This window comes from Pristiophorus japonicus, chromosome 3 (assembly GCF_044704955.1).
Source record: "Pristiophorus japonicus isolate sPriJap1 chromosome 3, sPriJap1.hap1, whole genome shotgun sequence".
Classification (NCBI taxonomy): Eukaryota; Metazoa; Chordata; class Chondrichthyes; family Pristiophoridae; genus Pristiophorus; species Pristiophorus japonicus.
The window spans coordinates 158802173-158819424 of NC_091979.1; the positions used below are offsets into that span (position 1 = coordinate 158802173).

Below are 17252 nucleotides of genomic sequence, written 5' to 3' on the forward strand. Positions count from 1 at the left end.
CTCTGTTATCTGTGGTTCTCTGTGTAATTCCCTCTCTGTTGTCTATTATTCGCTATGCAACACACGCCCTATTAGCTATTCATCATCATCATCAAAGGCAGTCCCTCAAAATCGAGGAAGACTTGCTTCCACTCTAAAAGTGAGTTCTCAGGTCACTGTACAGTCCAATACGGGGATTACAGTCTCTGTCACAGGTGGGACAGACAGTGGTTGAAGGAAAGGGTGGCTGGGGAGTCTGGTTTGCTGCACACTCCTTTCACTGCCTACGCTTGTTTTCTGCATGCTCTCGGCGCTGAGACTTAAGGTGCTCAGCGCCCTCCTGGATGCTCTTCCTCCACTTAGGGTGGTCTTTGGCAAGGGACTCCCAGGGGATGTTGCACTTTATCAAGGAGGCTTTGAGGGTGTCCTTGAAACGTTTCCTCTGCCCACCTAGGGCTCGCTTGCCGTGTAGGAGTTCCGAGTAGAGCGCTTGCTTTGGGAGTCTTGTGTCGGGCATGCGGACAATGTGGCCCGTCCAACGGAGCTGATTGAGTGTGGTCAGTGCTTCGATGCAGGGGATGTTGGCTTGATTGAGAACACTGACGTTGGTGCTTCTATACTCCCAGGGAATTTGCAGGATCTTGCGGAGACATCGTTGATGGTATTTCTCCAGCGATTTGAGGTGTCTACTGTATATGGTCCACGTCTCTGAGCCCTACAGGAGGGCGGGTATCACTACAGCCCTGTAGACCATGAGCTTGATGCCAGATTTGAGGACCTGATCTTCAAACACTTTCTTCCTCAGGCGACCAAAGGCTGCACTGGCGCACTGGAGGCAGTGTTGAACCTCGTCGTCGATGCCTGCCCTTGCTAATAATAGGCTCCCGAGCTATGGAAAGTGGTTCATGTTGTCCAGGGCCGTGCCATGGATCGTGATGACTGGGGGACAGTGCTGTGTGGTGGAGTCAGGTTGGTGGAGGACCTTTGTCTTACGGATGTTTACTGTAAGGCCCATGCTTTCGTACGCCTCGGTGAAGATGTTGACTGTGACTTGGAGTTCAGCCTCTGAATGTGAGCAGATGCAAGCATCATCCGCGTACTGTAGCTCGACGACAGAGGATGGGATGGTCTTGGATCTAACCTGGAGGTGACGAAGGTTAAACAAGTTCCCACTGGTTCTATAGTTTAGTTCTACTCCAGCGGGGAGCTTGTTGAGCGTGAGGTGGAGCATTGCAGCGAGGAAGATCAAGAAGAGGGTTGGCGCGATGACGCAGCCCTGCTTGACCCTGGTCTGGACATGGATTGGATCTGTGGTGGATCTGTTGGTCAGGATCACGGCTTGCATGTCATCGTGGAGCAGGTGGAGGATGGCGACAAACTTTTGGAGGCAGCCAAAATGGAGGAGAACGCTCCATAGTCCCTCGTGGTTAACAGTGTCAAAGGCCTTTGTAAGGTCAAAGAAGGGTACAAGGGTTGGTGCTGTTCCCTGCATTTCTCTTGCAGTTGTCGCGCCGTAAAGATCATGTCCGTTGTGGACAGAATCCGCACTGTGACTCCGGGAGGAGCTCCTCAGCCACAGGGAGAAGATGGTTGAGGAGGATTCTAGCGATGACTTTCTCAGTGGCCGACAACCGAGATTTCTCTGTAGTTGGCGCAGTCGGGCTTGTCCCCTTTTTTAAAGATGGTCACGATTACGACATCTCTGAGATCTCCAGGCATGCTTTCCTCCCTCCAGATGAGAGCGATGAGGTCATGCATTCATGCCAGTAGTGCCTCTCCACCATGCTTTAGTGTCTCAGCGGGGATTCCATCTGCTCCCAATGCCTTGTTGTTATTGAGCTGACAGATGGCCTTTTCTACCTCATGCAGGGCTGGGGTTTTGCTGAGATGGTGGCAGGTAGCATGCTCCTTCCAGCAAGTCCTGACTGCCTCTGTGTCCTTGATGTGTGTCTCCCCATTCTTGGCCAGCAATGGGGTGGGGCCATGGGTGCTTAGGCCGTAGGTGGACTTGACTGCGGTGAAGAATCCTCGCACATCATGGCTGTCGGCCAGCTGCTGAATGTCCTGTGTTTTCTCCACCCACCATCTATTCTTTAGGTCGCGGGACTTTTGTTGGACCTTGGCCTTAAGCCGTCTGTAAAGCTGCTTTGCTGCTCTCGAGTTGGGTTGTTGATTTAAGTTCAGAAATGCGCTTGCAATCTATTAGCTCTTGGATCTCCTCGTCATTCTCATCAAAGCAGTCCTGGTGTTTCCTGGTTGAGTGATCGAGCATCTCTTTGCAGGCACTGGTTGTGGTGACCTGGAGGGCCAAGCATTGTGGGCACTCTGTGTCTCGGGGTCATCAAGGGACACCACGGTAGCAGTGAGGCACTGGCTGTATAGGGCTCTCTTAGCTGGGTCTTTGAATGCCCCGTCGTTGATTTTTCTGCGGCGCTGTTTCTGTTGCCATCGTCGCTTTAGGGCTGTATTAATGTCGATGATGGATCGGATTAGGCGGTGGTCCATCCAGCCGTCATCGGCTCCTGTCATTGCGTGGGTGATGCGCACGTCCTTGCGATCCCTTGCTCGAACGATGACGTAGTCGAGCAGGTGCCAGTGTTTGGAGTGAGGTTGTTGCCACGATGCCTTGTACTTGTCCCTCTGGCGGAATAAGGTGTTGGTGATGACAAGGTCATGTTCTAGGCATTTTGTCAGGAGCAGGGTACTGCTGGAGTTGGTTTTCCCTACCCCCTCTCTGCCGATCACGCCTCCCCAGAGTTCTGTGTCCTTACCGACTCTGCATTGAAGTCGTCGAGGAAGATCAGTTTGTCGAGGCTGGAGTAAAAACCTTCTTTGGCCTCATCTGTTGGGGCATACACACTGATAACTGTGGCAATTGGTTCTGGGATAGTGTGAGCCGGAGAGTCATGAGACGTTCGCTAATCCTGCAGGAGGAGTCTCTGAGGCGGTTGACCAGCTGGTTCTTGGTGGTGAAACCGACTCCGGAGACAGCGTTCTTCTTCTGGTTTCCCTTTCCACCTTGTTTCTTGAGCTGGCCTTCCCCTGCCCGCCGGGTCTTGCTTAGGGCGGCGATGTCGACATCGAAGCATCTAAGTTCCCGGGCAATGATGGCAGTACGGCGTTCTGGACTGTCGCTGTTGGAGTTGTCCATGAGGGTCCTGACGTTCCAGGTCCAGAACTTCATTTTGAAGGGTGGAAGATGCCTTTGCATGAGTTCTTTTAATATGTGGTGGCCATTGCACACCGGCTAACACACGGGCTTAGCAAACCAAGGTCTTGGTCCAGTGGCAAGGGGGGTCCAAGATGACTGGAGACCAGGCACTGCTGTATGAGCCTAGTTGCCTACAGCGGCATGCAAGCCGTAAGCTCGGCGCTGAGCAGCGCCCTTCGGTGAGGTGGTGAGAAAACCGAGGTCTGGTTGAGGGCAGGCATTGGGATGGTTAGAGGTCCACTTTGTGGGAGATGGTCCGCTCAAGATGGCGGATGGGATAGCAGCTCCCTAGGGAGATCTCCCTGAACAAACCTTCCTCTAGCCATCTGCTGCCATCCTAATTTCTATGTTTCTCTCCTTCAACCTTCCACCTCCCCCACGCAACCCCCCCCCCCCTCCCCCCACCACACACACACTGTTCAAGCCTCCTCTGGCCCTAACTTCGACCCCACAAAGTATTTTCCTACCCTAAAGCCCATGCTGCAAGAGCCCACTGCCCATCTCCATCCCTCAATTACGACTTACCTTCCAGATCAACCTCCCTGCTGCCAAGTTCCTCCAACTGGACCCTCGCTTCTCGCTCCCCACTGGCCGACTCAGCTGCTCCAACTGATCCCTGCCGATCTCAACAGCGGTGAGCCTTCGACCAGCTTCAACCACAGGTTTGGGCCCTATCTTCACTTCTCGCCCTCACGCACGAGTCTTCCCTCCGGCGACATTTGGGCCTCCATCCCTCCGGTGACATCCGGGCCTCCATCCCTCCAGCAATGTCTTGGCCTTCCTTCCTCCAATGATGCTCTGGCCTTCCTTCCTTCCTTCCTCCAGCGACATTCTGGCCTCCTCCGCCCTCCCCTCTCCCCCGCCACGGCCACTGGCCCCACTCGCCGGCAGAGTCTCTGTCGAGCACGTAGTGCGCACACTGACTGTGGCCACTCTGACCTCATGATTAGCTATTGCCCTTAGTATAGCACACTTTCTGATACTATTGCCCTCTATTTAATTCTCTCCGTTAACTGCTGTTCTGTATGTAACCTAGTCTTAGTCCGTTACCTATTGATTTTTTGGACAGCAGCTGTTGCCAATGATTCTGCTATTCCCATTTATACCTCCTCTTGGCCAAACTTTGGTTTCATTACTTGTCCCATTACCATCCCGTTTTACTTGTACCATCATCCCTTTTGTCATTTAATCTCTCCACAGACCTTCCCCAGTAATGCCAAATCTCATGATTTAATCGAGAGTTACACAATTTTTGATGAAAATGTCCTCCAATGCGCGATCTTGCAATTGCACTCAAATAAATCATGATTTTTCGCTGTGATTGGCTGCTGGGCACATGTGGGTTGGGGTATCAGGGGTTCTCAGTGGGTGAAGTGGTTGTGTTACCTTCTGAGAACTGCCACGTGCGGCCAGCAGAAGCTGCAGAGTCGTTGAGAGTTTTAGCAGGATGTCTGGTCACGGTAAAACAGGAGGGAAAGGAAAGTATGCGCCAAATCTCAGACCAGTTCATCCAGAGCCGGTCACGGTTTCCTGTTGGCCGCATTCACCGGCAACTGCGCAAAGGTCACTATGCCAACTGTGTTGGGGCCGGAGCTCCCGCCTAACTGGCTGTCGCCCTCGAGCTCCTGACCGCCGAGATCCTGGGTCTGGTGGATAATGCAGCCCGTGATGACAAGAAGACCATGATCATCTGCAGCTCGTCATCCCCAACAACAAAGAGCTGAACAAGTTGCTGGGAGGGGTCACAATAGCCCAGGGCGGGGTCTTGCCCTGGGGTCACCATAGCCCAGGGCGGGGTCCTGCCCAACATCCAGGCCATTCAGCTGCCGAAAAAAATCGGCCATCCAAGCAAGGTTTACGCCAAAAGGACAAAGAAAAATAAATCAGCCGGTTCCCATGGTGATGTGGGCAGCATGTCCCAACATCTCCTTTGGCGCCACGGTTCTGGGGCTATATTACAGAAACTAAATCGGGCTCGATCAGTGCAGCCAGCCACCACTATGGGGCTGGACGAAGCTTTCGCTAGATTCCAAGTGTACCTCATCTTAGAAACATAGAAAATAGTTGCAGGAGTGGGCCATTTGGCCCTTCGAGCCTGCACCACCTTTCAATAAGATCATGCCTGATCATTCCCTCAGTACCCCTTTCCTGCTTTCTCTCCATACCCCTTGATCCCCTTAGCCGCAAGGGCAATATCCAACTCGCTCTTGAATATATCCAATGAACTGGCATCAACAACTCTCTGCGGCAAGGAATTCCACAGGTTACCAACTCTCTGAGTGAAGAAGTTTCTCCTCATCTCAGTTCTAAATGGCCTACCCCTTATCTTTAGACTGTCCCCTGGTTCTGGACTTCCCCAACATCGGGAACATTCTATCCGCATCGAACCTGTCCCGTCCCGTCAGAATCTTATATGTTTCTATGAGATCCCCTATCATCCTTCTAAACTCCAGTGTATAAAGGCCTAGTTGACCCAGTCTCTGCTCATATGTCAGTCCTGCCATCCCAGGAATCAGTCTGGTGAACCTTCGCTGCACTCCCTCAATAGCAAGAACGTCCTTCCTCAGATTAGGAGACCAAACCTGAACACAATATTCCAGGTGAGGCCTCACCAAAACCCTATACAACTGCAGTAAGACCTCCCTGCTCCTATACTCAAATCACCTAGCTATGAAGGTCAACATACCATTTGCCTTCTTCACCGCCTGTTGTACTTGCATGCCAACTTTCAATGACAGATGAACCATGACACCCAGGTCTCGTTGCACCTCCCCTTTTCCTAATCTGCCGCCATTCAGATAATATTCTGTCTTCGCGTTTTTTCCACCAAAGTGGATAACCTCACATTTATCCACATTATACTGCATCTGCCATGCATTTTCCCACTCAACTAACCTGTCCAAGTCACCCTGCAGCCTTTTAGCGTCCTCCTCACAGCTCGCAACGCCACCAAGTTTAGTGTCATCTGCAAACCTGGAGATATTACACTCAATTCCTTCATCCAAATCATTGATGTATATTGTAAAGAGCTGGGGTCCCAGCATTGAGCCCTGCGGCACTCCACTAGTCACTGCCTGCCATTCTGAAAAGGACCCGTTTATCCCGATTCTCTGCTTCCTGTCTGCCAACCAGTTCTCTATCCACATCAGTACATTACCCCCAATACCATGTGCTTTGATTTTGCACACCAATCTCTTGTGTGGGACCTTGTCAAAAACCTTTTGAAAGTCCAAATACACCATAACCACTGGTTCTCCCTTATCCACTCTACTCGTTACATCCTCAAAAAAATTCCAAATTTGTCAAGCATGATTTCCCCTTCATAAATCCATGCTGATTTGGACCGATCCTGTCACTGTTTTCCAAATCCGCTGCTATTTCATCCCTCATAATTGATTCCAACATTTTCCCCACTACTGATGTCAGGCTAACCAGTCTATAATTACCCGCTTTCTCTCTCCCTCCCTTTATTAAAAAGTGGGGTTACATTAGCTACCCTCCAGTCCATAGGAACTGATTCAGAGTCGATAGACTGTTGGAAAATGATCACCAATTCATCCACTTTTTCTAGGGCCACTTCCTTAAGTACTCTGGGATGCAGATTATCAAGCCCCGGGGATTTATCAGCCTTCAATCCCATCAATTTCCCTAACACAATTTCCCGCCTAATAAGGATATCCTTCAGTTCCTCCTTCTCACTAGACCCTCGGTCCACTCGTACTTCCGGAAGGTTATTTGTGTCTTCCTTCGTGAAGACAGAACCGAAGTATTTGTTCAATTGGTCTGCCATTTCTTTGTTCCCCATTATAAATTCACCTGAATCCAACTGCAAGGGACCTACGTTTGTCTTCACTAATCTTTTTCTCTTCACATATCTATAGAAGCTTTTGCAGTCAGTTTTTATGTTCCCGGCAAGCTTATGCTCATACTCTATTTTCCCCCTCTTAATTAAACCCTTTGTCCTCCTCTGCTGAATTCTAAATTTCTTCCAGTCCTCAGGTTTGTTGCTTTTACTGGCCAATTTATATGCCTCTTCCTTGGATTTAACACTATCCTTAATTTCCCTTGTTAGCCACGGTTGAGCACCTCCCCCATTTTATTTTTACTCTAGACAGGGATGTACAATTGCTGAAGTTCATCCATGTGATCTCTAAATGTTTGCCATTGCCTATCCACCGTCAACCCTTTAAGTATCATTTGCCAGTCTATTCTAGCCAATTCACGACTCAAACCATCGAAGTTACATTTCCTTAAGTTCAGGACCCTAGTTTCTGAATTAACTGTGTCACTCTCCATCTTAATAAAGAATTCTACCAGGTTATGGTCACTCTTCCCCAACGAGCCTCACACAACAAGATTGCTAATTGGTAATTTCTCATTACACAACACCCAGTCTAGGATGGCCAGCTCCCTAGTTGGTTCCTCGACATATCTTAAACCTATTACAGGTGAGTGAGTTGCCAAGTTTTACCCACAACAGGTGATTAGGAAGGTACTTTGTTGCTGACAGATGGCAGTGACATGTTTTAGGAGAGGAAATGAGAAAAAAAAGAAAGACTTGCATTTATATAGCACCTTTCATGACCACCAGACGTCCCAAAGCGCTTTACAGTCAATGAAGTACTTTTTGAAGTGGAGTCACTGTTGTAGTGTAAGAAATGCAGCACCACATGCTCCCACAAACATCAACGTGATAATGAGAAAGAAGTTTGTGTGAATTTTGAGCTGTATGTGAATCCGCTTTTTGAAATAAAATAATCCAACTGCAGATGGGTTTGTAAGATCAGGCTTTCAATCATTAGGTGAGACAAGGAAGCATTTTAGCAGAGGGAAGAAGAGCGATCGAGACAAGATTAGCTTAATTTTATTAGCTACTTTTTACTAAATCCAGTATTGCACTCGGGGTGGATTTATGGTTTTAGTCTTGTGTCTGATGAAAGTTAATAAAAATCATAATAACATAAAAAGTGGAGAAAATTAGAGTTTACTTTGGAAAATCATAATTCTGACATCAGGTTTACATTTTTAGAAATCTTGAGGCACCTCACTTTCTACAGGCCAACGCAATTAGAACATCTGTCTGCTGAAGAATTCAAACTGCCTGGGGGCAACAAAGGTTGCCTCTTGTATTGAATGATAGAGTGAGTGTGGCTTGCTGAAGACAAGGCCATCAATGGTGGAGCGATTAAAATCAAGAATGCACAAGAGGCCCAAATTGGAGGAGCGCCCAGATCTCAGAGGGTTGTAGGACTGGAGGAGGTTATGTTCCAGAAAGGGTCAAAAGCAGAGTGAGGCCAGCCTGTGAGTGATGTGCCAGTGGGACCAATGATTCACCTACTCCTGCTCCTATTATGTTCTTATGTCAATGATCAGTTAGTGACGGTCGAATGCACTTCCTGTCCAAGGGCAAAGGTCATGGAATATGCTTCCTGTCCAAGGGCAAAGGTCAATGAGGTGGCAGGTCAGGAAAAAAAAGCAACTCATGATTTCTTACCAAATCTCATGATTTATGAAATGGTGGGTTTGGCATTACTGCTTCCCTTTTGTACTTCCCTCCCCTCCCCCTGTACTTGCTTAAAACCTGTTACATCTCTAAATTTTGCCAGTTCTGATGGAAGGTCATCAACCTGAAACATTACAATTGCTTCTCTCTCCATAGATGCTGCCTGACCTGCTGTGTATTTCCAGCATTTTCTGTTTTTACTCCGTTATCTGTTGTTTTCTATGTAACACACTTCCTGCTATCTATTTGTCTCTATTATAACTCACTTGTGTCTCCCTGTTATCTATTGTTCAATGTTTAATACCCATTGTTCATTGTGTAACTGTTGCATTTCAGGGTTTCCACAAAGGATTTTGGTAAAAAAGTTAGGTTTAATATTGGACTTATGCAAAATATATTCTTACAAGTTTAAAAAAGGCCCTGTGGTTAATATGTTAAATAGAAGTTATTTTTCCTAGAGACTAAACAATCAGAAATTCATTCGTTTGCCAAGATAATCAAAAAAAAAATAGCTTCACACACATTGTGTTGGAAAGTCTTTTGCTCCTTGCCTGGCTGAGAGAAGCTTTTTGAAACAGGAAGGCTGTGAAGGCAGTCATGTTTGTAAATAAAAGCTGAGAAAGCTTTTGTAGAGACCAAGACATTAAAAATTCACATTCATTAACTATTTTTCTCTATGCAATGCACTCATTCTGTGATTCCTTTTAAAGTGGCTGTGTATAATTCGATGCCCCCTTAATCATTGTCTACCTATCTTCTAAAGATAATTCAAAATACATTAATCTAATCTTATAGATCACAGATGGAAATACATTTTAAAACTGTGTGCATACCTTCAAGATACTGTTGTATCGGAATGTGCTCAGGGAGAGTGATATGAATGGTTTCAGAACTCAAGACTCATGGGATTCAAGGAACTGGGCAGGTTTACAATGAAGAAAGGGTGATTGAGAAGGAGCACTGATACGTCCTTACTATGTATAAATGCACACGAGGCCCATGCTTGAAAGAAGATCAGTCTGTGACCTGTCCTTTATTCCTTAGCATTCAAGTGATGAAAGTGGGTGGAGCTTCCCCTTTTATACCTGAAGGTCCAGGTTAGGAGTGTCTCCCACAAATTCACCACCTAGTGGTCATTGTTCTCACAGTGTACAACTTAGGTCAGATTATACATGGCTTACAATGCTGGTTGAATACATGATCCAGGCCTATGAAGTGTTGGCAAGGCTTGGATAAGGTAGATGTAATGAGACCATTTAACTTGGATTATGAACACAGAACTGGAGCTCTTGAGCACAAAATTAACAAGCTGTCAAGCAGCTAGAGATTAGAGATCATTTTATACTCCCCACAGAAGAATGGAGAATGGGACAGCGCCAGCATTTAATGTTATGTCAATTAATTCCTTTAAAAAGAGCTGTAATAAGTATTTGATCTGGATTGTAATCCAATTCAGTCTAATAGGACGAAAGCCCTTTCTCTTGTGGCTACAGGGTCCTATGTAATGGACATTTAAAAAGTCTCCCCTTCATTCCTACTAGGTATGAATCCACAGCATAAAACTGCCCATAACAACTTGCTATAAATTGCCTTTAAATATGTCATTTCACTCAGGTTGTTAGGGAAAATTAAAACAAATTCAGAGTGGACAGTGAAATTCCCAAGGTTCTAACGTTAAAACACAATGCTATGACAGGTTTATTTCTTCTGATCACTGCAATAGATGGCCTAGTGCTACCCTAACACTCACTAACAACAAATGAAAAAAGATCATCCCTTACCTCGATGATCATAAAATACATCGAAAGCAACAATAGTCTGTTGAATCCATTGCTACCAATGTATGAACTTGGGTCCTGACTGTCAACACTCATAAAAGGATAAGTGCCCCACCATCAAGCTACAAAAGTCTTGCATTGTCAAAATCTGTTACGATTAATATCACAAATTGCTACAGGCCATAAAAATGTTCAACTTTATCCCTACTCACTTGGTGCAATGAGAGAACAAAACTGAATCAAGCAAGCTGAAAGAAAGGGACAGTTTGAGTGATAAGCTATAGGAGAGTTTGACACATCTAAATTGATATCCCTTTTCTTTTGGTGTATTTATGAATGTTGATAAAAATGTAGCAGACACATATAAATGATAGGGGAAAGATGGACAATTCTCAAACTTCAATAGTCAAAAAACACAAATATTCAGAAGTGTCCTGAGAGATGCATAGTCTGCTGGATCATCTGGGCCAATAAAAGTTGAATGAGTCAGTTCAGAGTTAATCAGCAGAGCTGGTCTCCAGTCGTCTTGGTTAACCCTTGCCACTGGACCAAGACCTAGCTCTGTCGAGCCCATGTGGTGGCTGGTGTGCAACGGTCACCACATGTTAAAAAAATCCACTCACAGGCATCTTCAACCCTTCAATATACAGTTCGAGACCTGGAATAATAGGTCCTTAATTGAAACACCTGTGAACTCATCCTTTTTTGGTGGAGGCAAGTCATCCTCGATATGAGGGACCGCCTAAGAAGAGAAGAATCTGCATGTAACCATTTTCTAGTTCTTGATTGTGTTTTCTGGCAGGGTTGCGTGGCTGTGTTTGTAGAATGCTTGTATTTTCGACAGCACTAAGGGCCCAAGTTTCCACACGATAAAAAACGGGCGCCCCTCCGAGCTGGGCGCCCGTTTTTCGCGCCTAAAACGGCGCCGGAAAAAAAACTCGCGATTCTGGAGAGCCCTGCAGCTCCTTGTCGGTTTGGCGCGGCGCCCAGGGGGGCGGAGCCTACACTCGTGCCGATTTTGTAAGTGGGAGGGGGCGGGTACTATTTAAATTAGTTTTTTTCCTGCCGGCAACCCTGCGCGTGCGCGTTGGAGCGTTCGCGCACGCGCAGTGTGAAGGAAACATTGGCACTCGGCCATTTTTGTAGTTCTTTGTAGCTGTTTAATTTTTGAAAATTTTTTAATAAAAGCACATTGCCATCAGCACATCAGCACTGAGGCTTCTTGCAGCCTTCTCACTGTCTCCTTCCCGCCCGCCATCTGGAACGTCTTCCTCCCCGCCCCCCGCTGCGTTCGGGCGGGCGGGCCCGCACTCCCTCCCTCCCGCCGTCGAGAACGTCATCCTCCCCCCCCCCCCCCGCTGCGTTCGGGCGGGCGGGCGGGCCCGCATTCCCTCCCTCCCGCCGTCTGGAATGTCTTCCTCCCCCCCCCCCCCCCGCTGCGTTCGGGCGGGCGGGCGGTCGGTCGGTCGGGCCCGCACTCCCTCCCTCCCTCCCGTCGTCTGGAACGGCTTCCTCCTCCCCCCCCCCGCCGTCGGGAACGAACGAACGAACTTGTGAGTCTGGCTGAAGCACTTGCACACAGGTAGGAAGATGGTTTATTTAATCTTTTCTTTGCTTATAAATGTTTATTCAGGTTGGATTTATTTGTATAATATTTGTATAAGTATAAATAAGGATTTATTGTAGAATTTAATGACTTCCCTTCCCTCCGCCCCCCCCACCTCGTTCTGGACGCCTAATTTGTAACCTGCGCCTGATTTTTTAATGTGTAGAACAGGTTTTTTCAGTTCTACAAAAATCTTCACTTGCTCCATTCTAAGTTAGTTTGGAGTACGTTTTCACTGTGGAAACTTTGAAATCAGGCGTCAGTGGCCGGACACGCCCCCTTTTGAAGAAAAAATTCTGTTCCAAAGTAGAACTATTCTACCTGACTAGAACTGCAGAAAAAAAAATGTGGAGAATTGCGATTTCTAAAATAGTCCATTCTCCACCAGTTGCTCTTAAAAATCAGGCGCAAATCATGTGGAAACCTGGGCCCTAAGACTTTGTTGGTGCTCGTTATTGTTTCCACAGTCGAAATGATGTTTATTTTTGTAAGTTACTTACCTTCCAGTGGGGGCACTTATCCCTGATTTCTAGATCCTGTCTGGCTTTCATGTTTCTACTACTGAGAAGGTGGATGGCCATACTGTTTCTGGACCTCAGCTGCTGTCCTCTTTGTCCAGTGGATGTGAATGAATTTTAACCCAGCAAGGATGCCTCCCTCTGATTTACCCTTGCACAGCAGGAATACCCCATGCCCCTCAGGTGCACACCTTAGATCAGGAATCAAGCCAAGCGTGGGAATCTGTTACTGCTCCATCCTGCTAATTCCAAGACAGTGTTTTGGGGTTGAAATAGGGTAGCCTATTGTTCAGGCGTAATAATGAAAATTTAAGCAGTGAGATGGTCTGTGCCCAATTTGTGAATGTGTTCGGGCCAATGCTAAATTTGTGGGGACCATTCAGACAGTGTCTCGTTTAAGACGCTGCAAAGGTTTGGGAGACACCTTGCTCGTAGTTTTCAGTGTTTTTTGGCAAGTTATTTGATTTTAAACTGATTGTAGTGGCTGGATCAACTTCTGATTCTGAAGAGGGTACCAGCAATTAATTTTTTTTTTAATGGGCACCCTTTTATCGATTCCATTCTGGCTCTGGCGGTGGAAGAGGAGGTGGAAAGAACACAGGGAGCTGCAGCTAGAATTCTTACCCTCCCAACAGAGTCTTTACATAGAAACATAGAAAATAGGTGCAGGAGTAGGCCATTCGGCCCTTCGAGCCTGCACCACCATTCAATAAGATCATAGCTGATCATGCAACTTCAGTACCCCATTCCTGCTTTCTCTCCATATGCCTTGATCCCTTTAGCCGTAAGTGCCACATCTAACTCCCTTTTGAATATATCCAATGAACTGGCATCAACAACTTTCCGTGGTAGAGAATTCCACAGGTTCACAATTCTCTGAGTGAAGAAGTTTCTCTTCATCTCGGTCCTAAATGGCTTATCCCTTATTCTTAGACTGTGACCCCTGGTTCTGGAACTCCCCAGCAACGGGAACATTCTTCCTGCATCTAACCTGTCCAATCCCATCAGAATTTTATATGTTTCTATGAGGTCCCATCTCATCCTTCTAAATTCCAGTGAATATAAGCCTAGCCGATCCAATCTTTCTTCATATGTAAGTCCTGCCATCCCGGGAATCAGTCTAGTGAACCTTCGCTGCACTCCCTCAATAACAAGAATGTCCTTCCTCAGATTAGAAGACCAAAACTGAACACAAAATTCAAGATGTGGCTTCACCAAGGCCCTGTACAACTGCAGTAAGATCTCCCTGCTCCTATACTCAGATCCTCTCGCTATGAAGACCAACATGCCATTTGCCTTCATCACCGCCTGCTGTACCTGCATGCCAACTTTCAATGACTGATGTACCATGACACCCAGGTCTCGTTGCACCTCCCCTTTTACTAATCTGTCACCATTCAGATAATATTCTGCCTTCCTGTTTTTGCCACCAAAGTGGATAACCTCACATTCATCCACATTATACTGCATCTGCCATGCATTTGCCCACTTACCTAACCTGTCCAAGTCACCCTGCAACCTCTTAGCTTCCTCCTCATAGCTCACACTGCCACCCAGCTTAGTGTCATCTGCAAACTTGGAGATATTACATTCAATTCCTTTGTCCAACTCATTAATGTAAATTGTAAATAGCTGGGGTCCCAGCACTGAGCCGACTGGTTAGTTCTTCACTCAGAGAGTTGTTAACCTGTGGAATTCCCTACCGCAGAGAGTTGTTGATGCCAGTTCATTGGATATATTCAAGAGGGAGTTAGATATGGCCCTTACAGCTAAAGGGATCAAGGGGCATGAAGAGAAAGCAGGAAAGGGGTACTGAGGTGAAGGATCAGCCATGATCTTATTGCGTTGTGGTGCAGGCTCGAAGGGCTGAATGGTCTACTCCTGCACCTATTTTCTATGTTTCTATGTTTCAATAAGATCATGGCTGATTAACAACTCTCTGAGTGAAGAAGTTTCTCCTCATCTCAGTCCTAAATGGCTTACCCCTTATCCTTAGATTGTGATGCCTGGTTCTGGACTTCCCCAACATCGGGAACATTCTTCCTACATCTAACCTGTCTAGTCCCGTCAGAATTTTATATGTTTCTATGGGATCCCCTCTCATTCTTCTAAACTCCAGTGAATACAGGCCCAGTCGATCCAGTCTCTCCTGATATTCCCATCCCGGGAATCAATCTGGTGAACCTTCTCTGCTCTCCCTCAATAGCTTCTACAGGTATATAAAAAGGATGAGAGTGGCTAAAGTAAATGTTGGTCCCTTAGAGGATGAGACTGGGGAATTAATAATGGGGAACAGGAAAATGGCAGAGACTGTGAACAAATATTTTGTATTGGTCTTCATGGTAGAAGACACTAAAAACATCCCAATAATGGATAATCAAGGGGCTATAGGGAGGGAGGAACTTAAAACAATCACTGTCACTAAAGAAGAAGTACTCGGAAAATAATGGGACTAAAGATGAACAAGTCCCCTGGACCTGATGGCTTGCATCCTAGGAACTCAAAAGAAGTGGCTGCAGAGCTAGTGGATGCATTGGTTGTAATCTACCAAAATTCCCTGGATTCTGGGGCGGTCCCAACAGATTGGAAAACTGCAAATGTAACGCCCCTATTTTAAAAAATTTGGCAGACAGAAAGCAGGAAACTATAGACCAGTTAGCCTAACATCTGTCATTGGGAAAATGCTGCAGTCCATTATTAAGGAAGCAGTAGCAGGAGATTTGGAAAAGCATAATTTAGTCAAGGAGAGTCAGCATGGTTTTATGAAAGTGAAATCATGTTTGACAAATTTGCTGGAGTTCTTTCAGGATGTAACAAGCAGGGTGGATAAGGGGGAACCAGTGGATGTGGTGTACTTGGATTTCCAGAAGGATTCGATAAGGTGCCACATAAAAGGTTACTGCACAAGATGAAAGTTCACGGGGTTGGGGGTAATATTTTAGCATGGATAGAGGATTGGCTATCTAACAGAAAATAGAGAGTCTGGATAAATGGGTCATTTTCCGGTTGGCAAACAGTAACTAGTGGGGTGCCACAGAGATTGGTGCTGGGGCCTCAACTATTTACAATCTATATTAAAGAATTGGATGAAGGGACCGAACGTAATGTAGCCAAGTTTACTGATGATACAAAGATGGGTGGAAAAGCAAGTTGTGAGGAGGACACAAAAAATCTGCAAAGGTATATAGACAAGCTAAGTGAGTGGGCAAGAATTTGGCAGATGTAGTGTAATGTAGGAAAGTGTGAGGTTATCCACTTTGGTAGAAAAAATAAAAAATCTAATTATTATTTAAATGGAGAAAAATTACAAAATGCTGCAGTGCAGATGGACCTGGGGGTTCTTGTGCATGAAACGCAAAAAGTTAGTATGCAGGTACAGCGAGTAATCAGGAAGGCAAATGGAATGTTAGCCTTTATTGCAAGGGGATGGAGTATAAAAGCAGAGAAGTCCTGCTACAACTGTACAAGGTATTGGTGAGGCCACACCTAGATTACTGTGTACAGTTTTGGTCTCCATATTTAAGGAAGGATCATCATCATAGGCAGTCCCTCGGAATCGAGGAAGACTTGCTTCCACTCCTGAAGTGAGTTCGTTGGTGGCTGAACAGTCCAATACGAGAGCCACAGTCTTTGTCACAGGTGCGACAGGTAGTCGTTGACGGAAGGGGTGGGTGGGACTGGTTTGCCATACGCTCTTTCCGCTGCCTGCGCTTGATTTCTGCATGCTTTTGGCACTGAGACTCGAGGAGCTCACCACCCTCCTGGATGCACTTCTTCCACTTAGGGCGGTCTTTGGCCAGGGACTCCCAGGTATCAGTGGGGATGTCGCACTTGGTCAGGGAGGCTTTGAAGGTGTCCTTGTAATGTTTCCACTGCCCACCTTTGGCTCGTTTGCCATGAAGGAGCTGCGAGTAGAGCACTTGCTTTGGGAGTCTCATGTCTGGCATGCGGACTATGTGGCCTGCCCAGCGGAGCTGATCGAGTGTGGTCAGTGCTTCAATGCTGGGGATGTTAGCCTGAATGAGGACGCTGATGTTGTTGCTTCTATCCTCCCAGGAGATTTGTAGGATCTTGCGGAGACATCATTGGTGATATTTTTCCAGCGACTTGAGGTGTCTACTGTACATGGTCCATAATCTCTGAGCCATACAGGAGGGCGCGTATTACTACAGCCCTGTAGACCATGAGCTTGGTGGCAGTTTTGAGGGCCTGGTCTTCAAACACTCTTTTTCTCAGGCAGCCAAAGGCTGCACTGGCGCACTGGAGGCGGTGTTGGATCTCGTCGTCGATGCCTGCTCTTGTTGATAGGAGGCTCCCGAGATATGGGAAGTGGTCCACGGTGTCCAGGGCCGCACTGTGGATGGTGATGACTGGGGGGCAGTGCTACGCGGCGAGGACAGGCTGGTGGAGGACCTTTGTCTTACAGATGTTTAGCGCAAGGCCCATGCTTTCGTATGCCTCAGTAAATACATCGACTATGTCCTGGAGTTCAGCCCCTGTATGTGCTCAGACGCAGGCGTCGTCCGCGTACTGTAGCTTGGCGACAGAGGTTGGGATGGTCTTGGACCTGGCCCGGAGACGGCGCAGGTTTGAAACATAGAAACATAGAAAAATAGGTGCAGGAGTAGGCCATTCGGCCCTTCTAGCCTGCACCGCC

General features: G+C 46.9%; 1 protein-coding gene across 1 annotated transcript in view; it reads left to right on the forward strand.

The window, feature by feature from the left end:
- Window positions 1–17252, forward strand: part of kcnh3 (potassium voltage-gated channel, subfamily H (eag-related), member 3) — a 939094-nt gene that overhangs the window by 896514 nt on the left and 25328 nt on the right. The window lies entirely within an intron of this gene.